General features: G+C 42.4%; 1 protein-coding gene across 44 annotated transcripts in view; it reads left to right on the top strand.

Annotated features, from left to right (window-relative positions):
* The window catches only part of LHFPL2 (LHFPL tetraspan subfamily member 2), a 285,866-nt gene that overhangs the window by 17,908 nt on the left and 243,715 nt on the right, over window positions 1-24,243 (top strand). For 3 of the 44 annotated variants that reach the window (XR_008698799.1, XR_008698782.1, XR_008698800.1), the window contains exon 4: window positions 8,357-8,495. The exons of 38 other annotated variants lie outside the window; for them this stretch is intronic. The gene's annotated coding sequence lies outside the window, so the exon portion shown is untranslated. 3 more of the 44 variants (XR_008698796.1, XR_008698795.1, XR_008698798.1) reach the window with 3 other exon arrangements.

Raw genomic sequence — 24,243 nt, 5'->3', positions numbered from 1 at the left:
ACCTTCATCGTGCCACAGAACCTGCCGCCTCCAGGTTAATGTCATGTGTTCAGTCTTGACTCTTTCCTTGGGCTTTTTGTCCGCCTTTGTGAGTGGCCAAGTCTCTCGGCTGTCGCTTCACGGGACGGGAGCAGAACCATGCTGAATGAGCACCATCTCCTTCTGTGCCCATTGCCCTCATGGAGTTGCTTCCAGCTCTTTGTTGAAGAGATGAAATATGACGACACTCCCTGAATTGGATCCTTGCTGCAGTTTTCAGCTCTCTGGGCGTTCTCACTTCAAAGACCCTAAGTATCTCACGATTGAGGTGTGAAGCCTTGCATGATGTCGAGGTAGGGGGTAGTGCCTGGCTGTCAGACCTGGGTGCTGCTTCTCAGAGGGTCTGGGAATCCCTGTGCAGCCCTGGGGAGGCAGGAACACCAAGGCGAGGGCGCTTGGGTCACACAACATACGGTTGTCTTTCTCCGATTCCGCTTGTTTGGGGTTTCTGTCCTCAGTTTCCCTTCCCTCTATCTTTTAAATGGAAGCTGTGAGGCTGCTTCCCAAAACCAGAGAAAAGGAATTCAAGCCCATAGATGGCTTTCCCACTTGCACGCCAACGACTCTCTGAGCCCCCTCACCACCCTGGAGTAGACAGCCGGAGAGAAGGTTTTAAAAACCAGCGCCAGGGAGCAGGGAAGGAATGTCTCGGGGCTGGGCCTCTGGGTCTTCTCTGAGCTACTCCTCAGATAACCCAGAGGTCAGGCTGTCAGGGGAGCATTGCTGGGCTTTAATGCCCTCCAGGGACTGCGAGCCCAGGGTTCCAGCCAGCACTAATGTTCTGATTTCTCAGGGAATGTATTTAGACTTCATTAGACTACTAGGTTTCAGGATGATGCGGGTCAGGCGTTGTGCGATTGGGGCTGAATACCAGCCTCCCTCATCCTGGCCTGAGAATCTCTGTTGGCATCTTCCCACCATTCTCCAAGGAAAGGTCAGGTCTAAGCCTGGACCCTGGGGCCTTCGAAGTCAAAGTAATGTGGCATCAGATTGTAAAGGCTGTAAAAATGTTCAAAGGAATCTTGGATCATCTAACCCTCTCTGTCTTTTTTTAAATTGTGGTTAAAATATGCACGATGTAGAAGTTATCATTCTGGCCATTTTAAAGTGTGCAATTCAGTCACATGAAATACAATCACAGTGTTTTTCAATCATCACCATTACTCATTTACAGAATTTGTTCATCATCCCAAACTGGAACTCTGTACCCATTCAACAATACCCTCTTTTAAAAAAAAAGAAATCAACCAAAAAGGAGTGGGGCTGACCAAATGTCATGCAGGTAGGACAAGGGTTTACAATATCGGAATTAAAAGCTCTGACACACCATCTGATTTCTTTTTTTTTTTTTTTTTAATTTGACTGCAGCAGGTCTTACTTGCAGCATGCAGGATCTATTTCCCTGACCAGGGATCGAACCCAGGCCTCCTGCATTGGGAGCACAGAGTCTCAGCCACTGGACCACCACCCTATTTCTTAAAATAGGATTTTGTACACACACACACACACGCCTGTATTCATCTAGCACTCAATTCCTTGTTCAGGAAGCCACACTTTCAGAAGAATGCTGGCAAACAAGTATGTGTCCAAAAACAACAGACCAGATGATGGCAAGAGACCTGGAAACCCCACCCCATAGACATGAAAGGAGCTGGTGATGGGGGATTCAGGACAATAATGGGTGTTGTCTTCAAAAGGGGTTTGATGTGTGGTGTAGAAGAGGCTAGACTCACCTGGCCTCGGAGGGCAGGACCGGAGGAGCGTACATGGCAGCAGCTGGGCCATTTCTGTGGAAACGCCAAAGATCTCTTTAGTAACTCAGTCAGCTATGGCAGCAGGCAGCGGGTTCCTGGCTGCTGAAGGCAGGGAGCGGAGGCTGGGGGCCCCAGGTCACCTGCACTGACACACTGGGGAGAGAATTTACGCAGCGGAGAAAACATCCCTTCTAACTCAGACACGTCATGCGGGAGTTGGATGATGACATCTGAGCCCAGAACCTGCATTGGCACCCAGTCTAGCACCATTCATGGTGTCCTGGGCCAGAGTCCTGAAACAAAGGGCTTTGGAACCATTCTATAGAAGGTGCTCATAGTTTTAATTGATGACACAATCGGGCAGAGCATAGAAGGTTGGGACTATGTACTCTTTGAACCATATGTAGGTTGTGACCTGTCATGAAATCAATATATTCAGCAATTTTTAAAAAATGAAATAGAATGAATAGAATATATCAGAGTACAATGCACAGGGTGGGATGAATATTAGGCATTTTTCTTTTTTTATTTGTTGTATTGAAGTATAATTGATTTACAATGTTGTGTTAATTTCTGGTATACAGCAAAGTATTCAAAGCCTTCAGTTCAGCTTTGTTCAATTGCTCAGTCTTGTCCAACTCTTTGTGACCCCATGGATGGCAGGCAGCATGCCAGGCTTCCCTGTCTGTCACCAACTTCTGGAACTTACTCAAACATATTTCCATTGTGTCAGTGATGCCATCTAACCATCTCATCCTCTGTCGTCCCCTTCTCCTCCTGTCTTCAATCTTTCCCAGCATCAGGGTCTTTTCCAATGAGTTGGTTCTTTGCATCAGGTGGCCAAAGTATTGGAGTTTCAGTTTTAGCATCAGTCCTTCCAATGAATATTCAGGACTGATTTCCTTTAGGATTGACTGGTTGAATCTCAAAGCCTACATATATATATATATATATATATATATCCCCAATGACTCAGCGTGTAAAGAATCTTCCTGAAATGCAGGAGACACAAGTTTGATCCCTGCATCAGGAAGATCCCCTGGAGAAAGAAATGGCAACCCATTCCAGTATTCTTGCCTGAAAATTCCCAAGTACAGAGGATCCTGGTGGGCTATAGTCCACAGAATCGCAAAGAATTGAAAGTAACTGAACACACAAACTGATATATATATATTCAGATTCTTTTCTATTGTAGATCGTTACGAGATACTGAATATAATTCCCTGTGTAATACAGTAGAACCTTGACGGATATCCATTCTACACATAATAGTTTGCATCTACTAATTCCTGCCACCTTCCCCCTTGGCAACCACAAGTCTGTTCTTTGTGTATGTAGGTCTGTTTTTTTCTTGTAAGTAAGTTTGTTTGTGTTACTTTTTAGATTCCACATATAAGTAATGTCATACGGTATCAATATTTGTCTTTCTCTTTCTGATTTACTTCCCTTAGTATGATAATCTCTAAGTTCATCCATGTTGCTCCAAATGGCATCATTTCATACATATTTTATGGCTGAGTGTGTATATATGTATATATACATACATCACGTCATCTTTATCCATCAGTAGTTTTCAAGAAATACTTTTGGTTATATTGTCTCTGTGTGTGTGTGTATACAAGGTCAATGTAAAATCTGTGTTCTACCAGTGCTTTGGCCACCTGATGCGAAGAACTGACTCATTGGAAAAGACCCTGATGCTGGGAAAGATTGAAGGCAGGAGAAGGGGACGACAGAGGATGAAATGGTTGGATGGCATCACTGACTCAATGGACATGAGTTTGAGTAAACTCCAGGAGTTGGTGATGGACAGGGAAGCCTGGCATACCACAGGCCATGGGGTTGCAGAGAGTTGGACACAACTGAGCAACTGAACTGACCGACCATGGGTTTAATTTTCCCTAGTATAAAATTTTAAACTTAATGCAAAGCATGGAACAGACATGTCTAGCGTATTAGAACTGGGTCACAAGTTGCTAGAAAGGTGACATGCCAGATTAGAGAGGTGACAGTCTCTGCCAGGCCGGGCAGCTCTGACTGCTTGCTTTCTTGGCCCCGGACACGGTGACACTCATGTCTGTGGTCCTGCAGTTGGCCCCACAGGGTAAGCAAGTGCTTGGCTGTGAGCAGTCGAAAACCTCTGCACGCCTGAGGAGTGGACAGAACAGCAGGTCTGACATTTTGTTAAAGTCTTCCTTTCACACAAGGGACTGTGGTGAAAATAAATTTTGATCCTCAGACAATAATGAGAAGCAAACCCTGGAGACAGAAAACCAAGGGTTTTATGCAACCCTTCTTCCCCATCTCCACGGAGATCCCCACACCTGCGTTCAATTGCTTTACTCTCTCTTCTCTTAAATCAGGGTCTTCTGTCTTCCTGGGACAGGACTGTGAGCACATATGCAGGGGGCTTTAATTAAAAGGGAACTGCCCAGAAAACAACAAAACTCTGTAAACCAATTATCCTTCAATTAAAAAAATAAAAAAGGGGGGAACTGCTAAGTACTCGAGAGGGTTTTGAATGGATGGGCACATCATGGAGTGCAACATTTTGGACCATGATGCACAAGAGGATGTCTATGGTAAGACCAAGCGATATGATATATACACACACAGTGTTTCCCAAACTAAAGGAAGCTGCTGCCAGATTTCCGCTGAATCCTTTCTGTAATGCAGACATGGTATAACAGATCTGTTTTTGTGTCTCCAACGTCCCTTAACATATATGATTTCAGCATCCACCTTCCTCCACTTTCTACAGACAATTGTTTCTGTGCTGCTACCATTCCATGTGGTTGTCCCGGGACTGCCAATCACAATGTCTTGCCCCATCTTTCTGGACTTGATGATTGGTCCATGGAAAACGCAACAGACCCAAGCTGGGCCAATCAGAGGTTTTCCTGATATATTAAAGCAGTAGGCAATAACTCAGTTTTGCCCTATGGGAAAAGGAGAAGTTTTTTCCCATAGGGAGCTATAGGTTAGCGCTGCCTTTGGCCTCATTTTCCTCCAGTCGTGCGGAAGAAGACAATGGACACGGCGAGAGAACAAGAACTCGGATGAAAGTCTTGCTGCTTTGGCCAGTTCTGCAGGCCAGCACCCAGCCTACTTTACTTGCATGGACAGACAGATGGAGGAGCGATGTATGGTGGGGCAAAGGGTATTTGTTTGTTGCTTAGGCTAGTATGAGTTGCTTTTTGTGATTTACACCGTGAAGAGTTGCTTCAGCATGCATATAATGAAGCATTACAGGATTTCGAGTGAAAACCTGTGTTTGAAGCCAAGAGCTGATTCTTATTAACCATGTTCAAGATATCTAACTTGTCCAGACCTCAGTCTCATCATCTGTACAATATACAAGGTATTCATGAAGTTTAAATGAGCTAATTGTGTGAAAGTGCTTTGTATAATGATGAAATGTTGTCTGAATGTTAAAGTAATTACTAATCTAAGCACCTTTCTCCTACAAAATAAAGGGGGGCCGGCAGTCTCCCTCATGACCCTCCCAGCCAATCCACTCTTCCCAAAGGAACCACTGTTCTGACCCCTATAATTAGAGATTATCAGAAAACCTGGGTTAAAATACCAGTGTTGCCAATTATTAACAGTATGACTAACTTCTTTGAACTGTAGTATTATCATCAGTAAAATGGAGTTAATTTTAAAAGAAAAAGCTTTGGAGAGTAGCTGAAAAGTTTGCTAGGCTTTCTAAGATAAGTTTGCCAACAAGGATCCTTATAATGTGGTCTGTTAAGGAATAAGTGGTTTATTTCTCTGCTATGAGACCATCGAGGGCAGGTGCTTGGGTTGGTGGGTGGCTTATGCACCAGGTCTGATAGCAACTCGTGGATTTGAAGACCATTACAATCTGCATCAACTTAACCAACAGGAAAGGGGAGAAGAGCATGGAGGAGGCAGCTCCAGTTGAGTGTGGTTAACTCTCGCTCAGGGTCCGTTAGTGAAGGCGTAGACATGTGAGCCCTCCTGGCTCAAGGGAGGCTGGGAAATGTAGTCACAGGCTGGACAGCCATGTTCCAGCTACAACACTTGCCAGCCAAGGGCGGGGGGCGGGGGGGACAGATTTCAGAGGAGAGCTACTGCACAGGGAGTAAATAATTGCATTTAAGGTGTTTAGACTATTCCAGAATACGGGGTTGTACCAAATATGAGCTGTTTAGTATTGTTAATTCTCATGCAGTAGAAAATTAGGAAAGAAAGTTTTTCCTCAAACTGGGCCACAGAATGGCTCTTTCTAGGAAAACTATTTCTCATCTCAAGATTATATTCTGCCAGGTTCCCTTGGCAGCTCTCAGCACATCACTCAACCCCTTCTCTCTAAGGGCTTCCATTCGTCTACCCTGAAGAGCTTTTAAAATACTCCCTTGTGACAATCTTGAAAGAGCAGCCATGGAGAAAGTCCAGCCTTGTCTGCTGGAAGGCCCTGTTTACTTATGGGATGAACTCAGACAAGCAGACAATTAATGATAAATGGATATTAGACTTGTTACATTTCCCAGCCTAGTTTTAGCCAAATTATGAATTCATGTAAGCCAATATGGAGATCCTGGGAATCTCTTTTGTTAACTTGGGCTCCAGCTACTCCTCTTCTGCTTGCAGACTTGTGGGGAAGAGGGGATGTGGTGGGCACCTGGCTATAAGAGGATGGCTAAGATTGACTGACAGTACGCATTCTGATGTCATAAATAATGCAAGCCTCCGTCCCATTAGCCATGGAAATTTGCAGTAGGAAACTAGTGAAGTTTTTAATTATAAAGTCCTAACTGTTTAGTCTTCCAAGGAGACAGAGTTCCTAATAAATACTCTGGCAGAGGGCTTAAGCAGGGGGTGGGCTGCGTTGTGTAGCTGGATGTATGAAAGACCACCCACAAGGCTAGGAGGGCAGGCAGGCCGGAGTAGGGCCTGTTCATGACCTCAGCAGATGGGCTGCCAAGGAAACAAAACGCCCCCCTGCCCCTTACCCCACCCCCGGAACTGCCCAGACCCAGGGAGGAATTGGGGCTCGCTTCGGACAGCCCACCTGCACTTAGCTCGTCCACTCGTTCCTTAGCAACCTTGAGCATCTTTAGGAGCCATTCATTGTGCAGTTTCACCCATCAGCTGTGACTAGGACCTGACTTCCTCCACTCTGCTTGTTACAGTTTCCAGCTGTGACCAAGCACAAGCATTGGCTTGCAAAAGAAAAAAAAGGAGTGATTATCTCTCCCTTACTGGACTATAACGGAAGATGGGGAAATCAGAAAGTGCTTCTTCCATCGAGCACTCTTATAAAAATGCCTGCAGGGTCGATATGTCTGGTGGGGGATGGGGTGGGAGGATGGACTGCCTGAAGCCATCACACACACAGCGTCAAGTGGAGGCAATTCTCCTGATCATTTGGGCTAAAATTCTTGTACTGAAAGGTCCAGAAAGTTGACGCTAGGTTGCTTATCTTTATTTATTTCTAGGCTGACACTCCCAGAAAATTACCTCAGTTTTCTGCTTCACTTCACTTGTCCAGCCAACCTACAGGGAAGTCAGTTAACTGCCTGGTTCCTTGTTCAGTCGCTAAGTCGTGTCTGACTCTCTGTGACCCCAAGGACTGCAGCATGCCAGGCTCATCTATCTCCCAGAGTTTGCTCAAATTCTTGTCCTTTGAGTCGGTGATGTCATGCAGCCATCTCATCTTCTGTTGACCCCTTCTTCTCCTGCCCTCAATCTTTCCCAGCACCAGGGTCTTTTCCAAGGTTCAAATCCTAAGAGCTGCTTCTAGAGGCAGCCACAGTGTCAGGTCACCACAATGTCACCTTCCCTATCACTGAAGGGAACAAGTGCCACCCTGGAGTAGGGGACCCCAAGAATGCCATCTCGTCTGAACACTAACAGACAGATGGACGCCACCTCGGATTTTCAAGGGAAGTACCAAAAGACAGAGGAAGCCTATACTAGAAGCTTCCAGAGCCCCTTCGGGTGGTATCCATAGAAACTGAAGAAAACAAAGGTAACAGGCAGCCCAACTTGAGGCTGCGGAGACAGCCCAGGGTGAGTCAGAGCTAATAAAAGTGCTCTGTAATGTCCCTGCACAAACTGTTGAGACGCTTGCAAGCCTCAGAGCGTTTTCACTTTGGCCTGGAGCCCCAGAATCCATTCAGCTGGTGATTAATTGCAGGAAAGATCCTGGGAAATAGATCAGGAACTGAAAGTGGTTTGTATCAGTGTGATCATTAAAATTTGATCAAAAGCTGGACTTGGCTAGTTCCCTTTGGATGGTGTTTTCTGAAAGCAAGTTTGAAAAAGCAGTTCCCAGCCTTCCTACCATGAACTCGTCTTGAATTCCCAAGTCATATTTTGAGGCAACACTGCATAATGGATCAGAAGTAGAGCAAAGCAGATGTGTGCACTGGGACCTTTTTAGATGGCAATGTAGAAAGCAAAGAAATAAAAATAGTTTGAGTGTCAAGACAACTGGTAAAAATCACAAGTCTTAGCAAAAATGCGTATGGTTGACTCATTTCTCTATATTAACAAGTAGTATAGAAGCAATGTTAAATTTATGGCCTTCCCAGGTGGTTCAGTGGAAAAGAATTTGCATGCCAATGCAGGAGATATGGATTTGATCCCTGGATCAGGAAGATATCCTGAAGAAGGAAATGGCAACCCACTCCAGTATTCTTGCCTGGAAAATTTCATGGACAGAGGAGCCTGGTGAGCTATATAGTCTGTGGGGGTCTCAAAAGAGCAACAATGTTAAGTTTGTATCCTAGTTAGGTCTTTTAGAAGCTTGGACTTACAACATTTTCCCATAGTTACAGGGCCAAAGCTCCTTATGCTGTAGACGTCATTACAGATGGCAGTCGCTCCAAAACCATCCCATCCATCCACCCTGCATCCACCCAATTTCACCTTATTGCACTGTTTTTGTTGCCTTTCTATATCTGTGTCCTCTGAGAGACTCCAACCAAGTTCATTTTGAGAAAACTCTGGCTTTAGCTCAGCACTAAGTCTTCAGTAGTGAAAGTCACTCAGTCATGTCCAACTCTTTGCCAACCCCATGGACTATACAGTCCATGGAATTCTCCAGGCCAGAATACTGGAATGGGTAGCCTTTCCCTTCTCTGGGGCATCTTCCCAACCCAGGGATCGAACCCAGGTCTCCCGCATTGCAGGCGGATTCTTTACCAACTGAGCCACAAGTGAAGCCCAGGAATACTGGAGTGGGTAGCCTATCTCTTCTCCAGCAGATCTTCCCGACCCAGGAATCGAACTAGGGTCTCCTGCATTGTAGGCGGATTATTTACCAACTGAGCTATCAGGGAAGCCTGTTCTATAAATACCTGTTTAAATGATGAAAAAAATGAATGCTCATTCAATTTTTCAGCCCTTCCATAGGAATCTACACATTTAAACAGGAGAAAAATAAAACCCTAACTCCTGTTTTTATAGATGATATCTGTGTTCTCTTCATTAATTTACCTCATGTTCTTCATAAAGCTATAGATTTCCACCGCTTCTATTGGAAAATGCATTTTGGCTTCTAACCAGGATCTCAGGACACCCAAAACATGTTTATCCTGCTCAAGGGTTCTTAATGAAGACAGTGGCTTTCTTCCTCCCCAGCTGCTCTGGCAGACAGGATTCTTTCTGTCTTCTCTTTATCTACCACCCCCTGCACTTAGTGCAAAAGAAGGGTGTCTCCTAGGGGGTCACAGAAGAAAGAAAGCCACCTACTCACATTCATAAGCACATGCTTGCATCCTGGGGAACATTCCTTAAGCAACGGATTTGTCTCCTAGGAACTGCTGCTTCCCTCCTTCCTTCTCCCACTTTCCTTTCTTTCTTTTTCTTTTGTATTCCTTCAAAATGAAAATAAGGAAAATAAGACAGTTTTGAACTTTCACTCTTCTCCTGTTCCAAAATCATTTAGAACGCTCAATTCCCAGTCTCTCCTACTCTGCACTCTGACAGCCAAAAAGAAACAGCTATTCCCATCCACTTTGAGAGCACTGGTTTCTTTTTCTTTTTTTCTTTAGCACTGTTTCATTTGTGCATTCCTGAGCTTTGCTCTTACCATCTTGCAATATTGCAGAGACAGCTCTTTTCTACCTTGTGTTGCCATCAGGAAAGCTCCTGCCCTGGCAGTCTGGATTGTGGAGATTTGTAACTGCTTAACTGTTAGGGGATGTTGGTGGCTAGCAGGAGGGTTGAAGATGGTAAAGGTATGAGAATTGGGGAGATAACAGTTCGTGAAGACTGGTTTGCTTTGAAGGCAACACCTATTCATTCATATTATGTGAGAAATATTTAGCCAAAATAATATAAATAGTGAACATTAATTTAAACAAAGTATGCTATAACTATTTGGCAAGATGGGAGTAGAAAGAAAGGATATACTGGGAGTGGGGAGGGGAACATAAGAAGATTTTAGAATTAAATTTAGCTCCTCCATAATAAAAAAATCGATAGACAATGTCCAACATTTTAAAATCAAGCAATCTCCCCCTACTTGAATACATGACATTTTCATTCATTTCATGCAGCCCGAAGTATTTTCTGATTTTTATTGTGATTTCTTCCTGGAAACAGGGATTATTTAGAGGCATGTTTCTAAATTTCCACATATGTGGAGTATATTTTGTTGCTGATTTCAGCTGCAATATTGTCAGAGAACATATGCTATATGACTTAAGTCCTTAAAAATTTGAGACTTGGTTTTTGACAGTATGTGATTGATCACCTTCTCCATACATGCTTGAAGAGAGGATGTACCCTGCAGTTGTTGAATGCTCCATGTGGTTCATTAGATTATTTCTTAATCAAGTTGCTGCAGGCTTTTGTGTTCTTAGTGATTTTTGTCTGCTTGTTCTATCAGTTACAAAGCTTCTAAAACTTCCAGTAAAATAATACTTTTGACCATTCCTATTTAGTTCTGTCAATTTTTGCTTTATATTTGGTCATATTCTTAAGGTGAATACAAATTTAAGGGTGTCCTATCTTTCTAACAAAATGTACGTTTTATCATTATTGTGTCCCCCTTTATGGATATAGTTTACTATATCTGATATTAATAAAGCTATACCTACTTTCTTTTCATTGATATTTACATTATATTTCTTAATTCACCTTTTCCTTTCAACATTTCTGGATTTATGTAGATAATTCTTATAAACATAGTTTTTTTAAATAAGAGTTTAAGGGTGTTTGACTATTAATTGTCTCATTGCCTTATACACAATTACTGCTGTATTGGGATTTGTTATTTTACTAAATAATTCATTGTTACTCTTATTTGGTCTACATTCTTTTTTTCCCTCTTCTTTCTTTCTTTTTATTTTGAATTTTTCCCCAAGTTTTATTGAGAAATAATTGACATACAGCACTGTGTAAGTTTAAGGTGTATGGCATGATGGTTTGATTTGCAGATTTTGTGAAACGATTACAAGAGGTTTAGTTTACATCCGTCATCTAATACAGATACATAAAGGAAAGAAATTTCTCTCTGTGATGAGAACTCTTAGCACTTAGTCTCTCAACAAGTTTCCTATATATGGTACAGCAGCGCTAACTATAGTTAAGTTGTACATCCCTAATACTTACATATCTTAAAACTGAAAGTTTATCCTTCTTGACCACCATCCTCCAATTCCTCCCTCCACTCACCCAACCACAAATTTGACCTCTTTTTCTGTGTTAGGTATTTTATTTTTGTATTTTCTGATTCCATATATAATCGAGATCATACAATATTTGTCTTTCTCTATCGGTATTATTTCACTTAGCATGATGCCCTCGCGCTCATCCACATTGTCACAAGTGGCAACACTTTAAAGCTAATGTTCCGTTGTCTTTTGTTTTACGTGACTTTATATTGCTTCTCTTAAACTCACTTGTCTGTCTCATTGTGGCACCTTGAGTGTTGCCTGTATTATAATCAGGATCAGTTTAAGATTTTTATCTTGTTTCACAAGTCTTACTATAATGTAACTAGGTGTGGTTTTCTTTCTTTAAAAAATAATCTGAGATCAGCAAGATTTGTTTAATATATGGCTTATTATCAGAGAAGGCAATGGCACCCCACTCCAGTACCCCTGCCTGGAAAATCCCATGGACAGAGGAGCCTGGTGGGCTGCAGTCCATGGAGTCTCGAAGAGTCGGACAGGACTGAGCGACTTCACTTTCACTTTTCACTTTCATGCAGTGGAGAAGGAAATGGCAACCACTCCAGTACTCTTGCCTGGGAAATCCCATGGATGGAGGAGCCTGGTAGGCTGCAGTCCATGGGGTCACAAAGAGTCAGACATGACTGAGTGACTTTCCTTTCACTTTTCACTTTCATCCACTGGAGAAGGAAATGGCAACCCACTCCAGTGTTCTTGCCTGGAGAATCCCAGGGACAGGGGAGCCTGGTGGGCTGCCGTCTATGGGGTCGCACAGAGTCGGACACGACTGAAGCGACTTAGCAGCAGCAGTATGGCTTATTATCTGTCATCAGTTTTGAAAATGTCACATTATTTTCTTCAAACATTACATTTGCCTCATTTTCTCTCTCTCAATCTGTGATATCTTCTTCTTGAATCTTTTATTTACCATTGCCTGTGTGTTGCCCATTAATTTATCTCTTCACAGTTCAGTCTGCATTATTTGCTCTGACCTATCTGCCATTTCACTGATTTTCTCTTCATCTGTGTCAAAGCCTTTGTTCAATCCATCTATAGAGTTCTTAATTTCAGTTGCTAACTTTTTCCATTTTAAAATTTCCGCTTGGTTCTTTCTTATACTTTACAGCTCTTGACAAAAATTACTGGTCTATTCATTTGTCTCTCTGAACTTGGTGAACAGTGATATGAGAGAGAATTCCTGTATCTGAAGCTCCTGTGGGTCTCTTTCTTTGGTTTGTTGTTTCTGATTTTGTTTGTTTCATGTTGTCTCATCATTTTTTAGGCTACTTTTTTAAACTTTTTATCCTGTATTGGGGTATAGCTGATTAATAAACAATGTTGTGCTAGTTTCAGGCAAACAGCCAAGGGAACCAGCCACACACGTACATGCGCCCACTCTCCACCGAACCTGCCGCCCACGGCTTTTTTTTTTTTTTTAATTAGGTTCCAGTGTTGTATTTGCCACATTGACTGTGGAATATACTTCAGGTCTAGGGTGATACTTTCCTCCAGAGAGGAATGTCACCAGCTGGTTTTACCTCCATCATTTTCAGAGATGAGCTCATTTGAAGTTGAGCTCCATTCCTTGTAAGGTGTTTCTGACTCTGATTCACCCTTATTCCTAGAGCGTTCCCTTTGGGATCTTAATTTAGAATTCACCAGAGGTTCCCTCGGTGAGCATTAGGTTGGTCCCCTTAGTCCAATATGACTGTCAACAAGTGACCTTCAGCCTTTCAGCCAGTTCCTTCAGAGTGGCCAAAGTCCCCAGTGCAAACCATCTCCATGTGCTGGGTCGTTCCTTGGCCTCTCTCCTCTAGCCAGGGAATTCTTTGCTGTCCTGATTCCTCTCAGATGCCTCCAAGCAGACACTTAAAAATATTTTCGTCTGCTCCTCTAATTTTACTCAGTGGGTGTACTGGTTTAAATTGGCCAGTCTATCATTACCAGAATGCCAGCAATTAAAAAAGAAAAAAGAGTACAGAATCTACTTAATGATATCCCATCATTACATCACCAAGGTTAAAAATGGATATCTCCACTCTTGGGTGGATTTATTCCATATCTACACCAACATTAGAGTATAAAAATGCTTTCTCTTGTATTAGAATCTAGGAAGAAGACTGCCAGAATTAAAGTCACAATTTGGGGATTTCCAATTTGTTTCTTGGTATGAAGTAAATGGATATAAGATGCCTCTCTCCACTTTCAGTCTTCCACTCTAATTTTTAAACTTATTTAAATATATCTTACAGAGTAATAATATGTAAATGTAGACGTACATGAATTTTGGTTTGGCCTCTATTTTTTTTTTTTTAATTTGGCTGTGTTGGGTCTTTGTTGAGACACACGTGGCCTTTTGTTTCCATGCTTGAGCTCTGTAGTTGGAATCTTAGTTCCCAAACCATGGCTTGAACCCACATCCCCTGCATTGGAAGGTGGATTCTTAACCCCTGGACCACAAGAAAAGTCTCTTCGGCCTCTATCCTTTTAGGGAAAGTCTGAAAATGTTTTGATCCTTAAAAAACTCAAACTTCAAATATTTTAATATCCTATGTTTCTGAGATTTCTCCTCCTTCCCATGGAGTATGTACCTCCTTGCCCTCTGATAGCTTTCTTATGCCAGAATCCGAGGGAATCCTCACTTTAAAGGAACCAGCATCACGGTCATAAGAGCTGTAAACGTGGAATTTTAAAAATTTAAAGCAGGCAGTGGTATCTAAGGTCTGAGATGGCCAGAGTCCAGTGAAACCATTGAGATTAACATGTGCTGGAGCCTCTGGAATTTCTTGGGACTGAATAATTCCTAGGCTCAGTATCTTGTCAAAACAGATTGGAGAATGATTTTTGCTTGATGTACTTTCCAATTAAATAATCTTATACACTATACTATGGCACCCCACTCCAGTACTCTTGCCTGGAAAATCCATGGACAGAGGAGCCTGGTGGGCTGCAGTCCATGGGGTCGCTGTCCAAGAGTCGGACACGACTGAGTGACTTCACTTTCACTTTTCGCCTTCATGCATTGGAGATGGAAATGGCAACCCACTCCAGTGTTCTTGCCTGGAGAATCCCAGGGATGGGGAATCCTGGTGGGCTGCCATCTATGGGGTCGCACGGAGTTGGACACGACTGAAGCGACTTAGCAGCAGCAGCGTAAACTATGCTTCCTCATAACTGCACCATTATAATTGGATTAGAGAATTTGGGATTTACTTTTTAAAAAATCAAGCAGTTTAGGGGCTTCTTAGGTGGCTCAGAGGTAAAGAATCTGTCTGCCAATGGAGGAGACACAAGAGACACAGGTTCAATCCCTGGGTTGGGAAGATCTCCTGGAGGAGGAAATGGTAACCCACTCCAGTATTCTTGCCTGGGAAATCCCATGGACGGAGGAGTCTTGTGGGCTACAATCCATGGGGCCACAAAGAGTCAGATACAACTGACTCTTTGTGTACACACACACAAGCAAGATGTGTAGACTGAAAGATTCGGACTTGACAAATTTGCCCAATGAGATCTAGATACTCCCTTCACTGGGTATGTATTGATAGATTAGAAGATGCTTCCAAGTAGATGAAGGTTTCTTTCTATCATAGTAGGTACCTCTAGTTAGGCGAGTAACTGACTGTAACTTCCTGAAAGAACTATTATTGGAATTAGAACATAACCATCCATACTGGAAATACTAGCTGACCACATACTGAGATCAACGAATCCCAAAGTTGCCTATTCATTTTATTCATAAAACAACATTTATTGAGTATTTGCCATGTACCAGCTCTGGGAACAAAGCAGTAAAAAGTCAGACTTGGTCCTTGCCTAATGGGACTTATGTTCTAATAGAAAAAATATGATAATAGTACTTAACAGATAAGCAAAAGAATTGCAGGGTGTGCTGTGTTATCAAAATAAATAAGCAGGAGGATATGAAAGAGAGTGTCCAGAGAGGTCACTTTAGATAAGAGGGTAGAGGAGAGCCTAAGGAAATCAATGGTGGCCTGAGGCATGAGATTGCAGTGCTCATACAAAGATCTGGGGAAAAAGAGGTCCAAGCAGAGGCAACAACCACTGGAAAAGGATTTGGAATAGTCTAGGCCCAGAAAGGAGACCCCAGTATAATGCGAGAAGACAGGAAAAAAATAAAGAGGTGTTGGAAAGATAGGCAGGAATTGGGTTTTTAGGGATCTAGAGATCTTTGTAAAGGTTGTATGTGAATCTAATTATGAGTGAATATTTTCTCAATATGGATGTGGATCTGATCAGTTCAGTTCAGTCACTCAGTTGTGTCCAACTCTTTGAGACCCCATGGACTGCAGCACGTCAGGCTTCCCTGCCCATTATCAACTCCCGGAATTTACTCGAACTCACGTCCATTGAGTCAGTGATGCTATCCAACCATCTCATCCTCTTCATCCCCTTCTCCTCCCAACTTCAGTCTTTCCCAGCATCAGGGTCTTTTCAAATGAGATCCTTCTTCGCACCAGGGGGCCAAAGTATTGGAGTTTCAGCTTCAACATCAGTCCTTCCAATGAATATTCAGGACTGATTTCCTTTAAGATGGACTAGTTGGATCTCCTGGCAGTCCAAGGGAGTCTCAAGACTCTTTCTCCAAAACCACAGATCAAAACATTCATTCTTTGGTGCTCAGCTTTCTTTATAGCTCAACTCTCACATCCATACATGACTACTGGAAAAACCATAGCTTTGACTAGATGGACCTTTGTTGGCAAAGTAATGTCTCTGCTTTTTAATGTGCTGTCTAGGTTGGTCATAACTTTTCTTCCAAGGAGCAAGTGTCTTTTAATTTCATGGCTGCAGTCACCATCTGCAGTGATTTTGAAGCCCCTCAAAATAAAGTCTCTCACTGTTTCCACTGTTTCCCCATCTATTTGCCATGCAGTGATGGGGTGGATCCCATGATCTTAGTTTTCTTAATGTTGAGCTTTAAGCCAACTTTTTCACTCTCTTCTTTCACTTTCATCAAGAGGCTCTTTAGTTCTTCTTCACTTTCTGCCATAAGGGTGGTGTCATCTGCATTTCTGAGGTTATTGATATTTCTTCTGGCAGTCTTGATTCCAGCTTGTGCTTCATCCAGCCCAGCGTTTCTTATGATGTACTCTGCATATAAGTTAAATAAGTAGGGTGACAATATACAGCCTTGACGTACTCCTTTCCTGATTTGGAACCAGTCTGTTTTTCCATGTCCAGTTCTAACAGTTGCTTCTTGACCTGCATATAGATTTCTTAAGAGGCAGGTCGGGTGGTCTGGTATTCCCATCTCTTGAGGAATTTTCCACAGTTTGTTGTTATCCACACAATTAAAGGCTTTGGCATAGTCAATAAAGCAGAAGTCGAAGTTTTTGGAACTCTTGCTTTTTTGATGATCCAGCAGATGTTGGCAATTTGATCTCTCGTACCTCTGCCTTTTCTAAATCCAGCTTGAACATCTGGAAGTTCATGGTTCACGTACTGTTGAAACCTAGTTTGGAGAATTTTGAACATTACTTTGCTAGCGTGTGAGATGAGTGCAATTGTGCCATAGTCTGAACATTCTTTGACATTGCCTTTCTTTGGGATTGGAATGAAAACTGACCTTTTCCAGGCCTGTGGCCACTGCTGAGTTTTCCAAATTTGTTGGCATACTGAGTGCAGCACTTTCAAAGCCTCATCTTTTAGGATTTGAAATAGCTCAACTGGAATTCCATCACCTCCACTAGCTTTGTTCGTACTGATGCTTTCTAAGGCCCACTTGACTTCACATTCCAGGATGTCTGGCTCTAGGTGAGTGATCACACCATCGTGATTATCTGGGTCGTGAAGCTCTTTTTTGTACAGTTCTCCTGTGTATTCTTGCCACCTCTTCTTAATATCTTCTGCTTCTATTAGGTCCATACCATTTCTGTCCTTAATTGTGCCCATCTTTGCATGAAATGTTCCCTTGATATCTCTAATTTTCTTGAAGAGCTCTGTAGTCTTTCCCATTCTGTTGTTTCCTCTATTTCTTTGCATTGATCACTGAGGAAGGCTTTCTTATCTCTCCTTGCTGTTCTTTGGAACTCTGCATTCAGATGGGTCTATTTTTTCTTTTCTCCTTTGCTTTTTGCCTCTCTTCTTTTATCCTCCACATAAGGCCAAGGAAATTTATCAGGATTGATCTGTCGTAAACTGCATAGAAGTCTGTATTCTATGTGAAAAGCACGGAATCACTAAACCCAAAGTTAGGACACCTGGAGTACTGGCCTCAGCTGCGCTCTTCATAACAGGATCATAATGATACCTGGCCAGTCCATTTCATGAAGTGCTTATCAAGTCTAGATGAACTGACTCATATCAAAGCATGTCAACATGGAGAACTGCATGAATACACAGGGTTATTTTTTGATTCCTGGCACAATGTATCACCTGTAATGATCCTTTCAAACAATTTCAGAGGAATAACAGGTCATCTGGATGCTGTATCTACGGTAAAGCAGAAAAGTCTGTGCCCACCTACAGGGCTGTAGGAAGGATTAAATGGAGTCGCCTGTGTGTATGTGCTGCACCCAACACCCACTCTAGAGGCTGTGGCCTTCACCTCCTATCTTTCTTGGTTCAGTGCCTTAAGCTCTATTTTTATATTTACTAACCCACTCCAGTGTTCTTGCCTGGAGAATCCCAGGGATGGTGGAGCCTGGTGGGCTGCCGTCTATGGGGTCGCACAGAGTCGGACACGACTGAAGTGACTTAGCAGCAGCAGCATGTCTCTTCTGGTCCCCATGTCAAAAAGTATCTGTCTTTCCCTGATGAGTAGTGATTTGAGTACTTATGTATCTTTTATAAAGTTTCTGTTCAAATATTTTGCTTAGTTTCCCCGCCACCCCCCCCCCAATTGGGTTGTTTAGCTTTTATTGTTGCTCTGTAAGATTTCTTTATATATTCTTGACATGGAATTTGTTCTAATGTATGAAAGAGGCAATAAATAAAAGCTTAAAAGGCAAAAACAAAGCAAAACTTACCTGTCCCGTGACCCATGTTCTCATGATTCTTCTCTGTAAGGCCAAGAAGGATTCATTTATGACAGTCCCACCAAATGTTACCACTTAAATAAAATGCACTGGTTTCCAGAAAGCCTAAACAATAACTTTAATTTGGGGAATATCAGGTACTGCAGAGAGGCTTCCCAGGTGGCTCAGTGGTAAAGAACCCACTTGCCAATGCAGGAGACCCAAGAGATGTGGATTCGATCCCTGGGTTGGGAAGATCCCCTGGAAGAGGGCATGGCAACCTGCTCCAGTGTTCTTGCCTGGGAGAATCCCATGGACAAAGGAGCCCGGCAGGCTACTGTTCATAGGGCAGCAAAGAGTCAGACACGACTGAAACATCTTAGCATGCACAGCCTCATGCAGGTATTGCAGAAGTCATCAGTAAGACAGAGAGAGGGAGGAGTCTGGACTTTCTGGACTCCCCAAATTACGTCCAATGCATAGTTGTTGATTCTGACCGTAAGTCCTGTTGAATTTCCCCAGAATGTTAAACAAAATCGGCACAACATTGACTCTGTACATTCTCCCCCTCATTTGGGCCTTGTTACCAATTCCAGGCCAGATTGCCCTCACTGACCTACTGCTCTAACACTCCCCACACCTCTTTCAACATTTTCAGCCGTTTTCTTCCTCCTTCCTGCCTCCCTAAAATACCTGTAACTAAGGTAACCATATATCCTAGGATGATCCTGGTTTCCACCTGTTTTTCTGGAATAATTATCAATATATTGATCCTTCTTTTAAATGTGTGCTAGTTTGGAAAACAAATTACCTGGTAACCCTACCTGTAGCTGAATGAATTTGAGTGAAGCCTGAAGGCAAGTCTAGGGTGAGGAAAGAGAAAGAGCAGAGCTAAAAAGCCAAGCTTAGAAGGTGCCAACCCTTGTCTACCCTGCAGCGCCATCCCTCATGCATTGGTGCCAGGCCAGCTTTCGCTGGCATCATACCAGGGATGAGACTGGCTCTCAGGAGAGGTGTCTCATAAGTAAACTGAAAGCAAGAGATTCCTAGAAATTAGAGGTAAAAAGATGCAAAAGACAATGGAGGATGGTTTTATGAGAGCGTCAAAAGGTTATACGCATTCCATGAGGATGCAGGAAGACAGTAGTTTTGTTGCTTCAATTTTATCTCCATTCCTGAGGGGGTGGTGAGGTGTACAACACCCATGTCCTGGCTGATTCCTTTTGCTCCTTACCACTCGGGTGTTCCTGCTGAGGACCACAGAGGACTCGCCCTTACCAGGCAGGCTGCTTGGATTAGATTTGGTTGCCTGGACCAAAAGGCAGGACCAGGGTCAGGTCCCATTTGTCACTTGGTGACCATGAGAATTATTTTCACTTTGATGGGCAAACTTTCCATCTGCAAAGTAAAGAGAGTTAAACCAGATGGTCTCTAAGGCAATAGTTCAAAATATTTGTATATTGCTTAAAGAATTTGAAGAACTTTCTTCCTTAAGCAGTTTTACATTAATTTAAAATGTGAAAGTGAAAAGGCTGGCTTAAAACTCAACATTCAAAAAACTGAGATCATGGCATCTGGTCCCATCGCTTCATGGCAAATAGATGGGGAAAAAATGGAAACCGTGACAGAGTTTATTTTCTTGGGCTCCAAAATCGCTGCAGAGAGTGACTGCAGCCATGAAATTAAAAGATGCTTGCTCCTTGGAAGGAAATCAATGACAAGCCTAGACAGTGTATTGAAAAGCAGAGATATCACTTTGCTGACAAAGGTCCATCTAGTCAAAGCTATGGTTTTTCCAGTAGTCATGTATGGATGTGAAAGTTGGATCGTAAAGAAGGCTGAGCGCCAAAGAATTGATGCTTTTGAACTGTGAGGCTGGAGAAGACTCTTGAGAGTCCCTTGGACTGCAAGGAGATCCAACCAGTCAATCCTAGAGGAAATCAACCCTGAATATTCATTGGAAGGACTGAAGCTAAAGCTCTAGTACTTTGGCCACTGGATGTGAAGAACTGACTCATTGAAAAAGACTCTGATGCTGGGAAAGATTGAGGGCAGAAGAAGAAGGGGGAGACAGAGGCTGAGATGGTGGGATGGCATCATTGACTCAATGGACATGAATTTGAGCCAACTCCAGGAGTTAGTGAAGGACAGGGAGCCTGGTGTGCTGTAGTTCATGGGGTTGCAAAGGGTTGGACATGACCGAGCAACTGAACAACAAAAAAAAACACAAGATGTAATTTCCAACACATGATGGATATGGACATTTTATTCATAAAGGCCTTGTTACGTTATTCTTTAAAATGTATCCAAATACCACAGCCATTTTATACCCATATCATTTTTTTTACCTCAAAAAATTATTATTTAATACATGGAAATCTTACATTGTTCCCGTTTCAACTTGAACTCATTTTACTCTGTTTGTTGTTTAGTCACTGCGTTGTGTCTGATTCTTTGCAACCCTGTGGACGGTAAGCCACCAGGCTCCTCTGTCCATGGGATTTCCCAGGCAAGAACGCTGGAGTGGGTTGCCGTTCCCTTCTCCGGGGATCTTCCCAACCCAGGGACTGAACCCACGTCTCCTGAATTGCAGGTGAATTCTTTGCCACTCAGCTATCTTAGAATACACTCATTTTGTTCTACTTCCCCAAAAGAATTTTACCCTTGATATAATTATCTGTATGTTTGAAAGTTTTTTTTTTTTAAATCACACTATCACTCCTTGATGCAACAAAAGTATGTGAACACAATGAAATTTTTTAAATTTCCTGTGACTGTAAATTTCAAAGGGTAAAAACAATAAATAAACTCTAGATGGAGTTAACACTACAACTGTTTTGACAAACTGAAATCATTAAACAAGTGAGTAAAATTTTATTGGAATTGTTTCTCTTGGAAAGATGGATAGAGTTGGCTTAGGTTTTGAGCAAGTTATTTATGATTTAGTATAATTTATTGAATTAATTTTATTCCCCCCCCCTCCTTTTTTTTAAAGAAGTGCTGAGGAACATTCAGGTATGGCCTAAATCAAATCCCTTATGATTATATAGTGGAAGTGAGAAATAGATTTAAAGGACTAGATCTGATAGAGTGCCTGATGAACTATGGACGGAGGTTCGTGACATTGTACAGGAGACAGGGATCAAGACCATCCCCATGGAAAAGAAATGCAGAAAAGCAAAATGGCTGCCTGAGGAGGCCTTACAAATAGCTGTGAAAAGAAGAGAAGCAAAAAGCAAAGGAGAAGAGGAAAGATATACTCATTTGAATGCAGAGTTCCAAAGAAGAGCAAGGAGAGATAAGAAAGCCTTCCTCAGTGATTAATGCAAAGAAATAGAGGAAACAATAGAATGGGAAAGACTAGAGAGCCCTTCAAGAAAATTAGAGATACCAAGGGAACATTTCATGTAAAGATGGGCTCAATAAAGGACAGAAATGGTATGGACCCAACAGAAGCAGAAGATATTAAGAAGAGGTGGCGAGAATACACAGATCAGATCAGATCAGTCGCTCAGTCATGTCCGACTCTTTGCAACCCCATGAATTGCAGCACGCCAGGCCTCCCTGTCCATCACCAACTCCCGGAGTTCACTCATACTCACGTCCATCGAGTCAGTGATGCCATCCAGCCATCTCATCCTCTGTCGTCCCCTTCTCCTCTTGCCCCCAATCCCTCCCAGCATCAGAGACTTTTCCAATGAGTCAACTCTTCGCATGAGGTGGCCAAAGTACTGGAGTTTCAGCTTCAGCATCATTCCTTCCAAAGAAATCCCAGGGCTGATCTCCTTCAGAATGGACTGGTTGGACCTCCTTGCAGTTAAATTGAAGAAAGTAGGGAAAACCACTAGACCATTCAGGTATGACCTAAATCAAATCCCTTATGATTATACAGTGGAAGTGAGAAATAGATTTAAGGGCCTAGATCTGATAGATAGAGTGCCTGATGAACTATGGAATGAGGTTCGTGACATTGTACAGGAGACAGGGATCAAGACCATCCCCATGGAAAAGAAATGCAAAAAAGCAAAATGACTGTCCGGGGAGGCCTTAGCTGTGAAAAGAAGAGAAGCGAAAAGCAAAGGAGAAAAGAAAAGATATAAACATCTGAATGCAGAGTTCCAAAGAACAGCAAGAAGAGATAAGAAAGCCTTCTTCAGTGATAAATGCAAAGAAATAGAGGAAAACAACAGAATGGGAAAGACTAGAGATCTCTTCAAGAAAATCAGAGATACCAAAGGAACATTTCATGCAAAGATGGGCTCGATAAAGGACAGAAATGGTATGGACCTAACAGAAGCAGAAGATATTAAGAAGAGATGGCAAGAATACACAGAAGATCTATACAGAAAATATCTTCACGACCAAGATAATCACGATGGTGTGATCACTCACCTAGGGCCAGACATCCTGGAATGTGAAGTCAAGTGGGCCTTAGGAAGCATCACTATGAACAAAGCTAGTGCAGGTGATGGAATTCCAGTTGAACTACTTCGAATCCTGAAAGATGATGCTGTGAAAGTGCTGCACTCAATATGCCAGCAAATTTGGAAAACTCAGCAGTGGCCACAGGACTGGAAAAGGTCAGTTTTCATTCCAATCCCAAAGAAAGGCAATGCCAAAGAATGCTCAAACTACCACACAATTGCACTCATTTCACACACTAGTAAAGTAATGCTCAAAATTCTCCAAGCCAAGCTTCAGCAATACATGAACCATGAATTTCCAGATGCTCAAGCTGGTTTTAGAAAAGGCAGAGGAACCAGAGATCAAATTGCCAACATCCACTGGATCGTTGAAAAAACAAGAGAGTTCCAGAAAAGCATCTATTTCTGCTTTATTGACTATGCCAAAGCCTTTGACTGTGTGGAGCACAATAAACTGTGGAAAATTCTTCAAGAGACAGGAATACCAGACCACCTGACCTGACTCTTGAGAAACCTGTATATAGGTCAGGAAGTACCAGTTAGAACTAGACATGGAACAACAGACTGGCTCCAAATAGGAAAAGGAGTACATCAAGGCTGTATATTGTCACCATGCTTATTTAACTTATATGCAGAGTACATCATGAGAAACACTGGGCTGGATGAAGCACAAGCTGGAATCAAGATTGCCGGGAGAAATATCAGTAACCTCAGATATGCAGATGACACCACCCTTATGGCAGAAAGTGAAGAAGAACTAAAGAGCCTCTTGATGAAAGTGAAAGGGGAGAGTGCAAATGTTGGCTTAAAACTCAACATTCAGAAAAGTAAGATCATGGCATCCATCCCATCACTTCATGGCAAATAGATGGGGAAACAGTGGTTGACTTTATTTTTGGGGGGCTCAAAAATCACTGCAGATGGTGATTGCAGCCATGAGATTAAAAGACACTTACTCCTTGGAAGGAAAGTTATGACCAACCTAGACAGCATATTATTTTTTTTTCAGTTTTATTTATTTTTTATTTATTTATTTATTTTAATTTTATTTTATTTATTTATTTTTTTTTAACTTTACATCATAGACAGCATATTAAAAAGCAGAGACATTACTTTGTCAACAAAGGTCCATCTAGTCAAAGCTATGGTTTTTCCAGTGGTCATGTATGGATGTGAGAGTTGGACTGTAAAGAAATCTGAGCACCAAAGAATTGATGCTTTTGAACTGTGGTGTTGGAGAAGACTCTTGAGAGTCCCTTGGACTGCAAGGAGATCCAACCAGTCCATTCTAAAGGCGATCAGTCCTGGGTGTTCATTGGAAGGACTGATGTTGAAGCTGAAAATCCAAATCTTTGGCCACCTGAGGTGAATAGCTGACTCATTTGAAAAGACC

Source organism: Bubalus kerabau, chromosome 10, assembly GCF_029407905.1.
Source record: "Bubalus kerabau isolate K-KA32 ecotype Philippines breed swamp buffalo chromosome 10, PCC_UOA_SB_1v2, whole genome shotgun sequence".
In the NCBI taxonomy this organism is placed as follows: Eukaryota; Metazoa; Chordata; class Mammalia; order Artiodactyla; family Bovidae; genus Bubalus; species Bubalus kerabau.
This window is presented reverse-complemented; position numbering and strand designations above follow the sequence as displayed.